Here is a 5,036-nt window from a genome sequence, read left to right on the forward strand (position 1 = left end):
GTTAGCACAGTGTCTTTTGCCTTTCACTTTTTCTTGGGCATTGTATGTTGTGTTCCTCCATTCTGGCTGCTCTAGCAGCTGGGGAACAGAGAGATTTGAGACACTCAGCAAGACGAGGAGGGAGGCTGCAAAAACCAAATGGATGCAATGAGAGAAAGTTTTCCTGTGGACTAAAGGGAGACCTTATCACTCTCTACAACTACCCGAAAGTAGATTGTAGTGAGGCGGGTGTCAGTCTCTTCTCCCAATTAACAAGTGGCAGGACAAGAGGAAATGGCCTCAGGTTGTACCAGGGGAGGTTTAGATTGGATGTTAGCAAAAATGTATTCACTGAAAAGGTTATCAAGCATTGGAACAGGCTGCCCAGGGAAGTGGTTGAGTCCCCATCCCTGAAGGTATTTAAAAGATGTGCAGATGAGGTGCTTAGGGACATGGTTTAGTGGTGGACTTGGCAGGGTTAGGTTAACGGTTGGATTTGATGATTCCAACCTAAAGGATTCTATGATTCTATGACCAATTCTGTGATTCTAGAAATCAATTTTACACTTGCTAGACTAAGTCAGAAAGTTAGTTTATCTTTTCAACTGATAGCAACCATTCTTTACCTGTGTTCTTTATTCTGGAAGGTTTGCTAGCATGAAAACTTCACACTAGGCATATTGTTTTATAAGCTCTAAAAACTGTTGAGATTTATGTTTCCTTTCATTTATCGTGTTTCTTTTTTTATTTCACTTATTTAAGGACCATCAAGACAATAGAACAATGTCCATCAAACAAAACTTTTGACAAATCTTGGCTTATTTTATCTGATTAGTTGTCTGTGGGCTGTTCATGGTATAGGTTTGTGGGACTGTAGATTGAGGTGCAGAGTGGTGGTGGAAAAAATAGCTGTAAAATAAGCAATGACAGTGGAAAAGGACTATTTCTATGCTGTGATTTTTCTCTGTGAATTGGAAAACTGTCATTTGACAAGAGAGGAGCAAACTGGGTGTACCCAGTTGAAACTGACCTCAATAATTAATTTCGAGGCATCAAAATGCCATCAAATGGCATTTTACTGACATGGGGAATCAGCATGTGATCCCAGCTTGCTTCTTGGGCCAGAGATACTCATGCTGCAAAATCCAGTTACTGTTGGCTTTAATTGGCTGTTATGTTTAAAGTATTTTATGTAGGGATTTGTAAAATCAAGTAAGCATAAGCAAATTTACTCTTTCTCTTGTTCTGGAAGCAATCCTTTAAATCCAGGCAGTGGGTGGGTTGTCCAGGAGACCTTGCACAGCTTTGAACCTCACTGCACTTGCCTGTGTAAATAAAAACTTGAACCTTGGTAGCTGTTGGTGCAGCATCTATTCCATTCACTCCGCTGCTGTTTAAGAAAGAAAATGAGGTATCTTCTACCCTCTAATTTTTCATTAGAAATGTTTCATCAGCCTTATAAGACATAGATCTTTAAGAACTGCTATTCTACTTAAGACATTTATTTCTAGAGATACTGTCGGAAGCGATGTACTCTTTGCTGAATGGACAGGCACAGTGAAATTGTACTTTTTTATGATAGTTTGTGGTACCTGGACCAAAGTTGTCAGGCACAGAATCTGTTCCAATATTCACCTTTAGATACAGAGGACACTATCAAGTTTGTGGCATTTCTCAAATCCACTGGAAAATTTGGCCTCTCTGTCAAAGGTTTACAGTAGTGCTAAATTCACAGTGATATCCCCATTGTCTTCTTCACTGAAGGTGAATGATATTACTGCACCTATGAGGAAATCTTTCCAAACTTGTGAAATACCTTTGCGTTTTGGACATGACTGAGACTTTCCTTACTTTTAAAAGGTTTGGAAAGAGGTTGTGGTAGTGTAGCTGACAGTTCATCCATACCGGAGATGGTAATAATGAGACATCTTTCAGCAGGCATTATAAATGGATATCTGGCATTGAGAGTGCCTTTATGGTTTGAGCATGTTTATCCTTGTGGTTCTGGAAACCAGACCACTAGGTGGATTATATTGCTGTGTATAAATTGTATTCCTGCATGTTTTATAAATCAGGTGGCTTAATCAGATAAAGACAAATGGCGATGAAATAGCTTAAATACAAATTTACTGCCAGGTAGCCGTTATGCAGCGCTGTATTTTACTTTTACTGCATTTTCTGGCTTAGCTGGCAGTAAATTCAGTCATTTGCCATTTAGAGACATGGGTCAAATTGTCACTCTGTCCAATCTGTGTGGTCCTTTCAGGTTCAACACGAATAGGAGTTTTGCCATTTAGCAAGGACTGACATCTTATTTAACAAACTATAGAACATCTTTCACTTTGTTAAAGGAGGGAGAAATATAAAAATCCTTGCCCTGGCCTGGATGCAGGTGTATTCAGGACCAGTTCAGTCCACAATGCAGTGAAGTCTCTTCTAACTTATTTTGGAAAGTCTGTGAAAGTCTTTTGGGAAGAGTGACACCAGCAGGGACAATGGCAGTCACAGTTACAAGCCTTCCCCATATACAATGTGTTTCTGACCCAAGATTTCAGGAGTCCTCCATGAAGAGCATAGCTGCAGTGGCTGCATCAGCCCCATGGAGTACATAGGTTCAGTGGGGTGGGTGGTGTTGTGGCCATTGATTGTATCACCAGAAGAACTGTGGAAGCACCACAGATCCAGATTCCACCTAAAAAAAGACCAAGGCACACAGGGTGGTTTTATGTGCAGATATCACATCCTGATACACAGTCACGATGTGGCCATGTTATGTGGAAGCCCTGTGGTTTTGGGCTGATGCATGGAGTGGGAGGAAGTGCCTGAATAGGCTGGATCAATATGCTGTGGCCAAGTGTGTGAGGTTCAACAAGGCCAAGTGCCGGGTCCTGCACTTGGGTCACAACAAACCCATGCAATGCTACAGGCTTGGGGATGAGTGGCTACAAAGCTACTTGGCAGAGAGGGATCTGAGGATACTGGTCAACAGCCAACTGAATAGGAGCCAGCACTATGTCCACGTGTCCTGGCTTGTATCATGAATAGTGTGACCAGCAGGACCAGGGAAGTCATTCTTCCGCTGTACTCGGCATTGGTGAGGCTGCACCTCGAATATTGTGTTCAGTTTTGGGGCCCTCACTACAAGAAAGACATTGGGGCCCTGGAGCATGTCCAGAGAAGGGCAACGGAGCTGGTGAGGGGTCTGGAGCACAAGTATGATGAAGAGCGGCTGAGGGAACTGGGGTTGTTTAGGCTAGAGAAAAGGAGGCTGAGGGGAGACCTTACCACCCTCTACAACTACCTGAGGAGGGTGTAGTGAGCTGGGTGTTGGTGTCTTCTCAAAAGTAACAAGTGAAAGGACAAGAGGAAACAGCCTCAAGTTGCACCGGGGAGGTTTAGATTGGACATCAGGAAAAATTTCTTCACTGAAAGGGTTATCAGGCACTGGAACGGGCTACCCAGGGAAGTGGTCAAGTTCTCATCCCTGGAGGTATGTAAAAGATAGACGTAGGGTAGACGAGGTGCTTAGAGACATGGTTTAGTAGTGGACAGGTACGGTTGGACTCAATGATCTTAAAGGTCTTTTCCAACCAAATGATTCTATGATTCTATGAGTGAATGGAGGAAGGGGTTACTCCTTCCCATGCCCTCCAAATCCGTTTAATGTAAAATCTTCAAGCTAAGGATGTATCAGATGCTAAAGTGATAAGAAAAGATGATGCACTTGATCTCAGCCAAGGGCTGGGAAGTGTGCATCTGGGACAGGGGCTTCAGTGTGTAATGCAGAGCACTTCCATCCCATTGAGTATGATATAGGATCAGTGCTTTCAAGGGCTGTTGACAGATATAAACTATAACATGTAAATGAGCGATTTCTGTACTTGAGAAAGTGACAACTGTACATCAAGTCAATTACAGTAGTTTGCAGTGATAATTGAAATTGTTGGGTTTAAAATTACTATGACAAAAAGTCTGAGCAAAAGAAAATAATCTTAGGCTATATTTTTTCCCGGTTTAGTGTCGTCTTTTAATTTTCACATTTATAGATCTGCTGCCTTTTAGGTCCTAGTCAGTCCAACACAGAATGCATTTTCTTGCTCAGTTTTGGATAAAGAAAAATAATGTAAACAACAACCTGCTGAGACTTTATGAGGAAAAAAATATTAAAAGGAATGTTTTCATATGCTTGCAGACTCTATTTCTGTTTTGTACATCAACCTAAAATTCACTGTAGAGTAAATGAAGATTTAACAGTAAATTTCGTATTTAGTATATCTCTGCATAAAAGGAAAAACCAAATCTGATTGTCACATATATTTTTATAGTGCAAGTTTTGATCTGCTTCCTGTAAGTGTGAACAAATAACCAGTTTAAAGTCAACAAATTTTCTTTCACTGGGTACTTGCTTATTTCAAACCAATGCTACAATGTCCTTACTTCCCATTAGAATATTTTCCAAAAATTATAGTACCTAAGCTATAATTTTATAATACTAGGTATAATAGAGCCATCTTGCTGCTGCAGTTCACCCTTCTGTTAACTATCAGGGAACAAGACATTGCATCTAATTTTACTATATATGTACACAATTTTAGGTTTTGTATCTTTATGTGGACATTAGTGTGAAGTAGGAAGAAAGTTGGATCTTTAACACAGGACTAGTTTGGTTTAATACAATCCAACAAAGCATTCTCAGGGAAATTATATATCTGACTTCATATCATATACTCATCCAGTGCTAGCAGTTCAGACCATGTTTTTCTTTAGTGCTCAGCTCAGAGGCCGAACACTGAGAAGAATCCCTGTTCTTACTGTAGAGGCATTAATTCCCCTAACTATTCTCAATTTAATCACCTTCCAATAGTTCTCTTATAGTGACTTGGAAGTAGGACAGACAGACACTAGCGAGGATCCCTCTGTTACTACATTTTGTGTCTGTAGGGAAGGAGTTATCAGGAAGGGATTTCGAAGAAAATAAAAGAAAATAAAAGAATGCTTAAATGATGGGATGAACATGCAAATTTACTTTCTACTATGCAGTTCCAAAAGCTGCCAGT

The 5,036-nt window shown here is 40.6% G+C and overlaps 1 protein-coding gene and 1 pseudogene across 1 annotated transcript in view; one reads left to right on the forward strand and one right to left on the reverse strand.

Moving 5' to 3' along the window:
- Positions 1 to 5,036, forward strand: part of GPC6 (glypican 6) — a gene marked incomplete at its 5' end in the record, with an annotated part of 524,950 nt that overhangs the window by 305,806 nt on the left and 214,108 nt on the right. The gene's annotated exons all lie outside the window — the stretch shown is intronic.
- On the reverse strand, positions 3,555 to 3,732 carry LOC118451859 (annotated as a pseudogene).

Source organism: Egretta garzetta, unplaced genomic scaffold (genome assembly GCF_000687185.1).
Source record: "Egretta garzetta isolate BGI_Z169 unplaced genomic scaffold, ASM68718v1 scaffold442, whole genome shotgun sequence".
NCBI classification, from domain to species: Eukaryota; Metazoa; Chordata; class Aves; order Pelecaniformes; family Ardeidae; genus Egretta; species Egretta garzetta.